Below are 14,769 nucleotides of genomic sequence, written 5' to 3'. Positions count from 1 at the left end.
CAAACTTGAATTTATAAGGTACTTACTACAAAAAATTAAAGTTTCAAAAAGAAAATTTCAACTCAAGCTATTAAAATTTACGTCAAGGTCCAAAGCTATTATATAAAATTTATTACTTCAAAATTAATTTTCAGCCACATAAAGATCTTATGTACTTCTAACATAAGTATAAACAATTAAATAGATACACATTAAAGAAATATATAGAGAGCCGCCAAAACATTATATATAAGGGCCACATATAGTGAAACATGAGAGGTAAAATCTATTTTCTTCTTAAAATACGTGGTGCAGATGTTTTTTTTCGGGGGGGGGGGGGTTGGTATAAACATACATTACCACATGAAAAAGGTAAATGGGGCTACGAAATTACTTGGCATTTATATATTCCATTTTTATCACTAGCAAATGTGCTACGATGACGTGAGGTATGAACGGAAATAGGGTAAAACATGCTTGATGTGTAAGAGCCTAATTGGTTCGGTGCCAAAATTTCAAAATTTTGGCATGGCAGAGTTTTAGCAAGCCAATTTTTTTACCATTATTTGGTTTGTTACCAAAATTTAGCAATCTATCGTATTTATCTTATCAAAATATTGGCAAGTTATTCCTCAACTTTTAGCTTGCCAAAACTTTGGCATGGGAAAATTTTGGCAGTGAACCAATTGGGCTCTAAATGCGTATTTTCGTTTTTTTCTCTCCCCATGCGAGCACTAGGTTCCAAGTCATACATGAGTGACCGCTTGATCTCAACATTTACACATTAAGGGGCTGTTTGGCTTCAAGGTGCTAAAATTTAGCACCCGTCACATCGGATGTTTGGATACTAACTAGGAGTATTAAACATATGCTAATTACAAAACTAATTGCACAGATGGAGTCTAATTCGTGAGATGAATCTATTAAGCCTAATTAGTCCATGATTTGACAATGTGGTGCTACAAGAACCATTTGCTAATGATGGATTAATTAGGCTTAATAGATTCATCTCGCGAATTAGACTCTATCTGTGCAATTAGTTTTGTAATTAGCTCATATTTAGTCCTCATAATTAGCATCCGAACATCCAATGTGACACTGCTAAAGTTTAGCACCTGCTATCCAAACACCCTCTAAGCTTCCCATGCACTTTTCTCTAAGCCGCAATGATCACTCATTAATTTTTTCGTGTATCTGTTTGCTCCACCCATGACCCCATTAAAATAGACAATAATAAATCGTGTCCTTTTGCTCTCGTGCCCTATAGATCTGATCTATCTTCTACCAATCGATGAGCGTGAGGCATCACCTTGAAGAGCATATACCAACAAATGGTGCCCATCCTCTCTCTTCAGATTCGAGGATGAAAAAACACAATCCATCATGCTAGAGAACAATGCTAGGTACTGCCGTGCAGTGGCGGACAATCTAAAGCTTCATCTCCTCCTACTACTCTCTTGCTCCCTCTATTAATTCCTCCCTTTCTACCTTATCTTATTCCTTTCTATGAACAAATTTTATTTGGATATTTTTGTTTGGAGAAGTTTTTTGCAACTTTTTCAATAATACTTCCTCATCCCTCAAACCTCGTTCTCTCTCCTCTCTTTTTTGCTGCCAGATTTTTTCAGGCAATATTCTATTTGAGAAGTTTCACCAAATATTTTTATAAGAAAGTTTTCACAAAAAAATTAAAAATATTTTCACAAAAAAATTTGAGTTGCTAATTCTTTTCTAAAAGGTTTATGGTGCAATTGTCCCTCCCATTGTTTACTACATTTACCATATTTTCAAGGTTGCGCGATGTGTCGCCTGTTCGAGTAAGATGATAATGGACACACGATTTGTGTGTGAGGGAAAATAAATGGGAGAGATGTGGCTTGCGCTCAGTCAAATGATTTTATCAAAAATAAAAGCTGATCTAAAAAAGTGCCACGTATAATTTCAAAAAAAAAGAGAGAGCCACACATAGGATTATATTTGTCTTATTGTATGCGTGTGCATGGATTAGCTTATTAGCAGGGCCGCAATTGTGTTACTGCACTGTGCCGTGGATCATAAGTTGCACCTATAGACAAAGCCACTAGCAAGCAAACTCACGGATGACCGCAGAACATGGGCATATATCTAGGAACTTAGATTCTCGCGCAACCCGAGCCATGGCTCTCAAGTCTTGATGGCCTAGCTTTCTACCGTGAGCTTTAAAATATTCACAAAGGTTGCTACAAATAGACTCATGGGGTTGCTAGCAATATGGTTCGACCTTTCCAAACAACATTCATACCATGTCGAAACATTATGGAAGAAGTAGTGATATTACACAAAACTATTCATGAACTTCACAGCAAAAAACTTAATGGTGTGATTCTCAAAATTAACTTTGAAAAGGTCTATGATAAGATGATAAGGTAAAATGGTCGTTTCTACAACAAACACTCCGAATGAAGGGGTTCTACCAGCAGTGGCGTATATGGATTGAAAATTTTATTACAGGAGGAAGTGTGGGCATCAAAATTAATGATGATATTGGACACTACTTCCAAAAAAAAGACCTCAGACAAGGAGACCCCATGTCGCCTATCCTTTTTAACATTGTGGTAGATATGCTCTCTATTTTAATCAAGAGGGCAAAGGATGATGGGCAAATTAATGGGGTGATACCTCACCTTGTGGAAAATGGATTGTCTATTTTACAATATGCAGACGATACGATTTTGTTCATGGATCATGATTTAGATCAAGCTAAAAAATATGAAGCTATTGCTCTGTGTCTTTGAACAATTATCAGGACTGAAAATTAACTTCCATAAGAGTCGGATCTTTTGTTATGGAGAGGCTAAATAGTATGAGCAAGAATATACTAATTTGTTTGGTTGTGCCCTAGGGCCATACCCTTTCAAGTACTTATGTATCCCGATGCATCACCATAAACTCTGTAATGCAGATTGGAGTGTAATCGAGGAAAGATTTAAGAATAAACTAAGTACTTGGAAATCTAAACATTTATCTTACGGTGGACGGCTGACTTTATTGAATTCAGTTCTAAGTAGCCTTCCTATGTTCATGATGTCCTTCTTTGAAATCCCTAAAGGTGTCCTTAAAAGACTGAACTTTTATCGATCCAGATTCTTCTGGCAAGGTAATAATAATAAATAAAAATACCACCTAGCCAAATGGGATATCTTGTGTCATCCCAAAAGATCAAGGGGGTTCGGGAATAACAAATCTCTAGATTAAAAATAAAATTGTTGTTTAAATTACTTAACAAAGACAGCAACTGGCAGACTCTACTCAGAAACAAATATCTGGGTTCAAAGTGTTTGTCTCAAGTTCAAATCAAACCAGGAGACTCACATTTTTGGAAAGGTCTATTAAAGGTTAGGGAAGATTTTCTAGGATGTGGGACCTTCAAGATAAAAGATGGGTCACAAACTAGATTTTGGGAGGACACTTGGGTGGGCTCTGAACCTTTGAAAGAGCAATTTTCTGGGTTGTATAACATTGTCCATAATCCCCATAAAATAGTAGCAAATGTGATAAATCAAATGCCATTGAATATTGCAAATGTGATAAATCAAATGACATTGAATATCTCTTTTCGGAGAGCATTAGTTGGGGATAAACTAGTAGCTTGGCATAACCTAGTAGCTAAAATTACTATTTATCAGCTTTCTAATGGGAGGAATAATTTTACTTGGGACCTACATAGTCACGGCTATTTTACCTACTATGTATCAATATCTTTTAAACCAGGGTACCCCTTCATCAATAAATTCAGATGGAAGTTGAAAATTCCACTAAAAATAAAAAACTTCCTTGGTACCTCCAGCGAGGTGTGATTTTAACAAAGGACAATTTAGCAAAGCGAAGATGATCTGGGAGTCAAAAATGTTATTTTTGCAATTGTAATGAAACAATTAAACATCTCTTTTTTTGACTGTAAGCATGCTAAGACTATTTGAAGGATTGTTCATACAGCTACTAGGTTAACTGCACCTAAATCAGTATCTCATACGCTTTGAAACTGGTTAACATGTATAAGAAAGAAAGAAAGACTACTGATTTTCGTGGGGGTCGTAGCTCTTACGTGGGCTATTTGGTGTACGCGTAACGATATAGTTTTTGAAAAAAACGGTTTACCTCTTTTATGCATGCTGTTTTTAGGGGAGTATATTGGTTGCGATTTTGGTCTCTATTGCAGCGTGAGGAATCAAGGAAAACTATCTGTTCAACAATCAAAGCGTTGGAGATTGTTGTTTTGAATATCTTTGCCAAGAATGGATGGAGAAGCAATAATAGACTTTGCTTTTAATTTTTTTCCTTTATATGCGTACATCTTTTCCTTTTTTTCATCAGCTTTTGAGTTGAGAATTCAGTTAAACTTGGCTATGCGCGGTTGCAGAGCCTGGAAATACTTTCTTTTTCTAAAAAAACATTATTCACATCGCAGCACACCAACCTAGCAGACTCATGGAGCAAAATCAAGTAAACGATCAGAGTATTATTATTATAAGCTACCTCGTCTGCAGTATCATTACGGTTCTAATTTTTCAAGAGCTAAGTCTATAATATCATTACGGTTCTAATTTTTTCAATAGCTAAGTCTATAGTCATTATAAGCTAAGTCCATAGTCATGAACCGCTTACGACTTCCTAAAACCAATTATTCCAGTTGTCTTTGATACCAAATCAAAGCTATTGTACTTCCTCGTCTACAAAGGTGGGTCTCAACTACAATATCATAAACTGGGAAAAAATGTAACACACAGATTTTGCGCCAACCATTGCTTTGCTTACTAGTGGGGTTCCTAATCTCTCTGGCTTCAAAGACCAAAAGACTCCCGGCAAGTATCATGCTAGCGGCATACAATGTTGCGTTGTTTAGTGGTTATTTTGATATTTTCTCTCTTTAATTTTTCTTTTCTGAATCTTGAAAATGCTTCTTGCTAGCTACTTTACCCAGCTGTAAGTATATATCCGTGTTTAAATCGGTCTAGGTCCTTTTTAGGTGATCTTCTACTTCTAGTTCTTGGGAAATAAATTTGACGTTCTGTTCTTCTAAAATGGAGGCCTGGTAGTGAGGAAAAACATTGAACCGTCAGGAATCAACCGGATTCTGGTAGTGAGGGAGTTCTCAATATCCTACATCAATCTTACAGGATGTTGTATTGTATTCACAGATATCGACGAGACAAGTGTGTGAAATAAGACGGGCATGAGGAAAAATGAGTTATTTCCCAGTTTTCGGTAAAAGGAAAACATTTTGGGAGCCTGGGAGGTTGTGATCGGAGACACAACACGCAACTTTATAATAAGCATAATTATCTATTGTGCTTGCTTGTGAGGTTTTTCATACACCAAACTACCAGAGTTTTTTTTTCGATACAGAGTGTGTATTTTTTCCCCATATATATGTTAAACAACCAAAATATTTTCTTTCTGATAGATGAAAACCTGCATGCCAGGACCGCATTGTTATCTATCACACAGTATCGTATCAGCACAAGATATTTTAAATTAGATATTGTATATATTATTATCAAAATCTTGCATAAATCACCATTCTTCTCCAATTAATCATCCGCAAATGTATGTAATAGGCCTGTAAGGTTCAGAGCTCTATCCGTAAACTGATAAAATCACTATTCTATGAATTTAGAAAATAATGGACAAGAGCGAGGGGGCTCCACCAGATATATCCATCACATATTGTAATGCAGGGCATTTCATGTCTTATAAAGTGATGTCCTCCGATCCTAGAATTTTGCACAGTTAAATGCACAACAGTAACAGTTGGGCACCAACCATATCTGCATTTTTTTAGCAAACCATTTGCTTATTTTTGTCAAAACAGGATCTTCAGCAGTTGACCTAGCATGCATCATCATCTAAAATGACAAAAAAAAAGATTCGGAACGAGGTACTGTTTGCCTCTAGCAGTGTACCACTTTACCACACGCAGGTCTGCACCCTTTCAGTCCCCACAGCTGTCTACACATGAGACTAATGTTGGACATTTCTGTTTTCAAAAAAAAAATGTTAGACATTTCCCCTCAAAATATATTAGTCTAGCTTTAATTTTATCCCCCTGGGCATATAGAGAGCAGTATGAGCACATCGCGTGTACTGGATTTCTCACGACTAATTAATTTGGTTGTCTGATCATGAAATCAGCCATCTCAAGTACATACAATCAGTACGTTGCATTACAACCATATATAGTATAGGTCTACTATATATGAAGGAAAAGCCTCCAAAATAACCTTAGGAAACAGAAGTTGCGCATGACAATCGACCAAAATGTTATTGGAAAACGGAACTTGTCTGTGTCATGTTCGCATGTTGATCTCCCGCTAATCTTAGCATGACATGACATCTTTGGAGTAAACCAAGCATTGTTGTTCTCTCTAGCATGCATTCAAGAAGCACTACCTATATGTAAAACGGCCTGTTCAGATTAGCTGACTGCAGCTGCGCTGCGGCACAGCCGCAACAGAAAGCCAACAGCAGCTACAGCCAGCATGCGGGTGAGAATTGCTGTGCAATTTTTTTATGCCTCAAAATAAGGTTGCGCAGTTATTTTTTAGATGGAACTGCATGAGTTGCAAGCTATAGCCGAGCAGCTGCGCTGTGCAGCTGCAGCAACAGCCGTAGCAGAAGCAGAAGCGAGCGCGCCTAAATCCTTAGAAATCAACACTTTGGCATATGCGTTATAGCTTTTCCTTTTGAATTCTCTTAACATGATATCCACTGTTTAAAGGAGAACTGAAGCATGTGATTCCTACTTGGTTTGGCTGCACATATGAGTTGTACTTTATAACAACCCAGGTCGTGATCATAGTAAGTTTATGTGTTTGCAGTGCTTCCTGTAAAAGGAACAAGCAAACAATCTGGAGTAACTTAGGTGTCGACATTAGGGAGAAAAAATCAAGGCTGCCGAGTCTTGTGGTTCGTCTCTCCTTCAGAATACTTTTCACATTTAATTTCTAGCATAATCATTGTACAACAAATTAGCAATGAGCCAATTAATGACTAATAGTGTTAATTGTTACATGTAGTTCATCACTGTTACGATCCTAGGATCACGAGAGATTGAGGGGCAAACATTGCCGGGAGATCGAACATCACAACAAAAGGTAGGTTTCCTATGCATAGCTATCATGCATCACTGTCAGAACTATATAACTCACAGAACTGTATAATAAACAAATTTAGATGGAAGATAATAAAGCAATACAAGCGTAAACCACAATCGGTTCAGCTTCAACGTTGATGAAAGATGATGACAAACACTAACAGGACACGGTCCAAGACCAATACAACAAGACTAACACTGACAGAAGAAAATGAAATCGCTGCCATCAGCAACAACAGCACGCAAGAGAACTACGAGACCACAAGCCAGAGCTTATTGAAATGAGCACTCCAGCGCTAGAGATATTTTCTCTCAGTCTCGGAGGAGGACGAGCACGAGGAGATTTCAATAGCGTCAGAGGAGCATTCGCCCAGCCCCAGCTAGATATTTACCGGATCGCTGAGCGTCCCTTTGGAATCCTTGTCGTAGTCTAACTGCGAGTTCAGTTGGAGCCGTTTCAGAACCTTGCGCCGCCGCGTCCGGCTCGCGACTCCGTTGTCCTCGGTCCTGTCCACCTCAACCAGCATGCTGCAGCCCTCGAACTTCTTTACCTTGACGATGGCGTCCTCATCATTGTTTCCCTCGTGTGTATCCTCCACAACCACAGGCTCCTCCATCTGCTGCTGCTCATGCACTGGTAAGTTCTCCTCGTCCACCTCATCAGCCATCGCAGGTGGAGGCTGCCGAGCGACTAGCTCCTCCCCTTCCTCATACTCTGAGTCATCATCACTGTCCTCGTCCTCGCTCTCTTCTTCTCGTAGTCTTCATCACTGCTGTCCTCCTCCTCCTCCTCCTCCTCCTCCTCCTCTTCCTCATCACTCGAGATGACCTTCTTTGTCTTCGGCGCGACCTTGACTGCCGCTTGCCCCTTCCGCGCAGCCTCCAAGCCCGCTTTCTTCTTCTTCTCCAACGCCTTTGTCTTCTGCGCCAAAATGGGAATGGCACCCGGGTTCTTTTTCACCACAGGCACGGCGGCTTCCTTTCCTTTGTGCACGGCCTTGACGACGGCCGGCGCTGCGCCCTTCCCTTTGCCACCGGGCTTCAGAACACCACGCGGAGCCTCAGATCCACACTCCTCCTGGTCCTCCTCCTTGATGTGCTGAGCCTGTGGCGCCATGGTTTGCTGCTTCTTCGTCGCGTCCATCCCGTAGGCGGCGGCTGCGACGGCGGCGGCGAGGGAGAGATGGAGAGTTGGAGACTGGGGCGATGAACGGGGAGAGAGCGTCTAGGTCTAGTTCCTTTTGAAGGCGTCGGCGGTGAGTGCCTGAGCCAATTAGTCGAAACGTGAAGGCACCAAAATGGCAAGGTGTGAGTGTCTGACCAGGTCGATTCCAGCCTGTATAAAGTGAGGTGAGCATTGTTCGGTCTAGGGGGAAGAATGACAGCTGTATTTTTTAAAAAATATAAATGCATTACATATTATTCCGGTTAAATGAAAGCTTTACTTTTTTTAGTTAGGAGAATTTACAATCACGTCTATTATAGTTGGGCAAGGCAACGTTTCTCCACCTTTTGTGTGTGTGTGTGTGGACATAACTCCTTCCTTTGATTAAACTATCATCTAGCTAGCTATTTGGACATATGAGTACAACACTATAATACTTATCTAATATTTAAACCGCTAAGCAGTTTGGTATTTTGGTGACTCTACGTTGCATAAACAAAGATATAACACGGAGATAATGTAATAAACAGGACAAACACGGAGATATATGGATAATAAAGCAAATTTAGATCTAAATTTTAACTGTAATAAATAAATATAGATGCAAGATAATAAAGCAATATAAGCCTAAACCACAATCCGGTTCAGCTTCGATGTTGATGAAAGACGATGACAGACACCAACAGGACACTGTCCAAGACCGATTTTGCAGTCACACATACAACGAGACACTAAACGGAGATTCTTCAGAGCATCAGTGTCACACACACATCACCAAATGCACACTGATGCGGACAGTGCCATCAGCAACAGCACGCAAGAACTACGAGACCACAAGACAGCTTATTGTTGAAACGAGATTACCTCCAATGCTAGAGATATTCTCTCAGTCTCGAATGAGGACGAGCCCGAGGAGATATAAATAGCGTCGGAGGAGCATTCACCCAGCTAGACATCTACCGGATCGCTGAACGTCCCTTTGGAATCCTTGTCGTGGCCCAACAGCGAGTTCAGGCGCGGCGCCGTTTCAGAACTTTGCGCCGCCGTGTCCGGCTCGCGACTCCGTTGTCCTCGGTCCTGTCCACCTCAGCCAGCATGCTACACCCCTCGAACTTCCTTACCTTGACAATGGCGGGCTCATCGTCATCTCCCCCGGCCGTGTGTATCCTCCACAACCACCGGCTCCTCCATCTGCTGCTCATGCACCGGCAGAGGCTGCCGAGCGACTAGCTCCTCCTCCTCCTCCTCCCCCTGATACTCTGAGTAATCATTATCACTGTCCTCGTCGACGCTCTCCCCCTTCTTCGTCGTAGTCTTCATCACTGCTGCTGTCCCCTCCTCCTCCTCCTCCTCCTCCTCCTCCTCCTCCTCCTCATCATCATCATCATCATCATCATCACTCGAGATGACCCGCTTTCTCTTTGGCACGACCTTGACTCCCGCTTTCCCCTTCTGCACAGCCTTCAAGCTCACTTTCTTCTTCCTCTCCGTGGCCTGTGTCTTCTGCGCCGAAATGGCAGCCGCGTGCTCTTTCATCTGCGCAGCCACCAGCCCGCTCTCCGCCTTGTGCGTGCGTGCGTGTGCGTGTGCGTGTGTGTGTGTGTGTGAGAGAGAGAGAGAGAGAGAGCAAAGAGTAGGACGATGGAAAAAAATTGGATGGACCCTGGGCTCATTGCGTCCACCATGAGCTCCCTCCCTGGATGAAGGACGCGTGGAGACACGCTGCATCAGACGGTCCTGGAATCGAGCGTGGCCGTCCGTGGAGTTAGCGGCTCGTTCAGCATCGAGGACGTCCCGGCTTGGCTTCTCTTTCCGTCGGCTTGGCTTCTCTTTCCATCGGGGAAGAGTCCGCGTTTGTCCACATCGCGACTCTCTCCTACGATGCCGCCGCCGCCTCGCGTGCGACCTGCGCCGCCGTCCGACCTGGCCGTGCCTCTTCCCCGAGCGCCATGGCCGCCATCTGGATCTAGCCGCGCCCGGTGCTGGCTACGCCGTGGCCGCGCCTCTTCCCCGAGCACCCTTGCTGTGTACCGGCAGCCGTGCCCAGTGCCGCCTATGCCGTCGATTCGCCCGCTGCCTATGCCGTCGATTCGCCGCCGCCTGGACCTTATACCCGGGTGCCCTCCGCGACAGTCTGCTGGCCTACGTCGTCGCCGTCCGATGCCGTGCTTTTGCCAGGTACGTGGCATTGGGAATTTAGTCTGAATGTAGATCTGAATTTTTTCCAGAACTGAAGAAAAATTGGGTCTGAAATTTGTCTTTGATTCATGTTTTGCAGTAACTAGAAGATGAGATGCCGTACTCCTTTGAATATACGATTTGTAGCAACTCTGAATGTGCTGCAGTATGACTGTTATTAGTTTTTTGCTGGAACAATATGATGATGTGTAATGTCCCTGTTTGATCCGGATTTCCCAAATGATTTTTCCATGAATCATGACTGTTTTACAGAATTACAGTGAAGGGAAAATACAGTGAAGGCGTGAAGCATGGCTCCCTTCAAAAATGTTGCAGTATGGCTGCCCAGCATCACTACAAGATGTTTCTGGCCTTCTGGGGGAGCATCAGTGGACTACATGGGTTTATGGCTTATTTCGGCAAGAAGCAAGGCATCCGGAAGATAGGATGGTGAACAAGATTTTTTTTGATAGGAAAGAGTTGAATCCGTGTAAACAATTGTATCAGTTTAGAGTTGATCTTTTTTTTTGAGACAATAGCAGTTTGACAGGAACTATGAACAATTTGGTGCCTTTCATTTATGCTGTTGAAGGATGTATCAGTAAAGAGTTCATTGATACTTGTAAAATGTGATTTTTATCTGAAATATATTTTGATGTTTTGAAATCAGCAGTGGAATGTATGTCTTAAGAATCTCATTGTTTCTCTGAATGCATTGTTCTAAAAAGCTCCTATTCAGAGCAAAAGAGACTTTCTAACAGCAAAGCAACAAAGTTACATAGATTCAAAGGAGACCAAAAGAGACTTTCTAACAGCAAAGCAACAATGTTACATAGATTCATTGTTCTTGCACTCCATCAAAATGTAACTTTCTGACAGCAGTTTGCAATGTAGCATCTTGATCAACTCCCATTAAGAGATTTGTGTATCCTCCTGGTATGTATGGAGCAACCATTGTAGAAGGATCAACAAGTAAATTGAATTGTGGCATTGTGGAGATAGCGTATCCAGCTTGCACAAAAGGAGCATCCATGGCTGAAGATGGCCCAACATTAAAATCCTGTCATAGAATAAGAAAGAGTTCAAAAATCATGTTTGTAAGGGAAATTTTTGGAAAATAGGTAAATGTCTTACAGTTAATTGGTTTGTTTCAGCATGTTCATCTCTTGTTTGGACATCATTATTTCCCTGATCTTCACCTACAATGAATATATATATATGATAATACAATATTTAAAACATTATAGACATAAGCAAAAGGTAGTGGCCAGGTGAGTACCTTTTTTCTGACCACCCTTCTTCTTCTTCTTTCCTGACTTCTTTTCAACAACATTTTTGAAACGTGTATTCTTTGGTCCTTTTATTACTTCAGGAATTCTAAATGATATCACACCATTTAATGGTTGCTGGACACTTTCATTTGGAATTGGAGGAACCTCGTTGGATTTTTCATGCATCTCACTTAGATAAGTATCCGCTTCCAGGTTCAAGTTATGTATGGCTTTCTGCAATTTATCAAGCAGTTCTTGTGATGGCGAACACTTCAGTGCAAGAGATGTGGCCTGTCGAGATATAAGTGCTACTTGTGTCTTCAAATCTCCTTTCTCAGTTCTTTTTTTCTCAATATAAAATCCAGTTTTCGCGTATTTTGTCCATCTAGGCAATATATATTGCGATGGCAAATTGTATACTCTATTTGTATTGAAGACTCTGAGAGCATGCTTGCACAATAGACCTGTAAGATATAGTTGCCAATTACTACATATATTACATACAGCTTACAGTGTATAAATCTAAATGTAAATAGTACACATACCTATGGATTCAAACATCCGACAAGAGCATGTAATGGTGGAATCTTCAGTGTTCAATACTACCGTTGCTCCACGGTCAGACTCCATATATTTAACAAAGAATGTCAAGTTTGTCCTCACAGCTTCCAACAAATCACAAGTCAATGTAAATTGTCTCTTAAATTCTTCCTCAAACTCCGAATACATTCGCCTTGTATATGATTCAGCTGCAGTATTCAACATTGGTAGATTTGGAATATATGGAACCGGATTCTTTCGGCGTGACTGAAAATCAGCTTCCAACTCATTTGCTCGGAGACTAACTGCAACCTTCTCACATTCTACAAGAAGTTCCGAAAGACCAAGTCTCCTACGAAATCGTTTCTTGAAAACATTATTCATACCTTCACTCCTTTGGGTTGAGTTCATGTCTGCTGTAAAAGAGTCACGATATACTGCAGCCCATTTTGTCCTCAAAGCATATAGGTTTGCCATCCAAGAGTTATTCTCAAGATTGTATTTAGCCAACAGTTCTTGCCATTTCTCTAAGAAATAAGTCTCTGACCTGTTTTCGTAAACACAATTTTTGAAATCTGTTAGTAACTTGTTACCTTTCTTATCCGCCTCATGAATTTCATGACTAAGATGTTTAGCGGCATTTAAGCAAATGTGCCACAAACAAAGACGGTGGCTTGTATTTGGAAATACATAAGCAATTGCTCCTGCCATAGCCGCGTCTTGATCTGTAAAAATTGTGCTGGGGTGCTGTCCTGACATTGCTGTTAGAAAGGTTTCAAAGAGCCAAACAAATGATTCAATAGTTTCATTAAAGAGAAGTGCACACCCAAAAATTATTGTTTGCTTGTGATGGTTGCAGCCAAGAATTGGAGCAAAAGGCATTTCAAACTTATTAGTTTTAAATGTGGTGTCAAATGACACAGCATCGCCAAAGCATTTATAATCCATGATAGACTGACCATCTGCCCAAAAGAAATTTGCTATGCGACCATCTTCCTTGTCTACCTGAAATGCATAAAAAAATGTAGGATCCTCTAACTGTTTATTTCTCAGATATTCAGATAGTGTTTGTGCATCATTGGCTTCTAAGTACTGCCTGCGCTCGCGACCAATCTCATTATCACAATCCATCTTAGCAAATGGTATGTTCTCTTCTCCTCCATAAAACTGCTTCATGAACTCATAAACTTGGGCTGGCTTCATTCCAGCTTCTCGTATCTGCCCAATTAATTTTCTATCTGCCTCTATAACCTGTCTTTGGGACCTCAACTTGTGTGCCTTATTTGGGCTAGCAAGATAGTGATTGTGCTGTTCTATGACCTTTTGTACCTTCCAAATCCCCTCTTTGCTGATACTAAACTGGACACGAGCATCACAACCTGTCCTTGTTATGTCCTTTTGCGATGCCTCATTTTCTCGATGTCCTTGATTACTTCAAACTATAAATTTCTGACATAGACTTCCATCTCGGCGGTGCTTTGTCTTGCTCTTTCTAATACTAAACCCAACCTTGCCGGCATAGGTGTTGTACATCTCATAAGCTTGATCCTCAGATTCAAATGTCATTCCAACTGTAGGAGTGATGAAATTTTGCCCACCTTTACGAACCACCTCCTGTACATATGAATTTTCAATTAAAGGCGTGCCAAAAATAAAACAAAATGTCACATATTCTGTAAGTTTGTTAAATATTTTTTTACCTCATCAGGTACTTCATTCTCTATGGATCCAGACGTCTGTAAAATGGTGCCGATGTTCTCTACTCCCCTGGTAACCATGTTGTTCTGTCAAATATGGGCAATATATCTCAGATACCAAACAACATAGAAGAAAAAACATTTGTCAAAAAAAAAATGCAGAACGATCTAAGCAGATAACTAACCTGTGTTATCTGTTCGTCTTCTCGATCAGCATCACCAACGGCATCAAATTCTAGTGCACGTGAATCCTCCAAGAGAGAAGAAAATGTCATCCGATCAACAGTTGTCATTCCATCTTCTTGGCCTCTAATGTCTTCCATGCAGGCCACTGGTTCATCCATGGAAGCAACAATGGAGGAGTGCAATTGGGCTGGTTCATCCATGGAAGCAGCAGTGGAGGCGTGCAATTGGTCTAGGGCTACTGGCGGCGGCAAACTCAGGGAAGATGAAACAAACGAGTTTGACGGTCTGACTCCCCGATGGAAAGAGAAGCCAAGCCGACGGAAAGAGAAGCCAAGCCGGGACGTCCTCGATGCTGAACGAGCCGCTAACTCCACGGACGGCCACGCTCGATTCCAGGACCGTCTGATGCAGCGCGTCTCCACGCGTCCTTCATCCAGGGAGGGAGCTCATGGTGGACGCAATGAGCCCAGGGTCCATCCAATTTTTTTCCAGGACGATGCTCATGATGGGATGATTGATGTTTTGTAGAGTTTTTGCCTTGTGCTTTCCTTTTTGAATGCCGCATAACTCCTTCCCTTGATTGAACTATCCGTATAACAGTTGTAATTGACATCTAGCTAT

The 14,769-nt window shown here is 41.3% G+C and overlaps 1 pseudogene; it reads right to left on the bottom strand.

The window, feature by feature from the left end:
- Window positions 1–11,292: 11,292 nt before the first annotated feature.
- Window positions 11,293–14,348, bottom strand: LOC140223490 (protein FAR1-RELATED SEQUENCE 5-like; annotated as a pseudogene).
- Between the last annotated feature and the right edge of the window lie 421 nt (window positions 14,349–14,769).

Source organism: Setaria viridis, chromosome 7 (assembly GCF_005286985.2).
Source record: "Setaria viridis chromosome 7, Setaria_viridis_v4.0, whole genome shotgun sequence".
Classification (NCBI taxonomy): Eukaryota; Viridiplantae; Streptophyta; class Magnoliopsida; order Poales; family Poaceae; genus Setaria; species Setaria viridis.
Note: the sequence above shows the minus strand (reverse complement) of the source record. Positions and strands in the feature narration are given on the sequence as shown.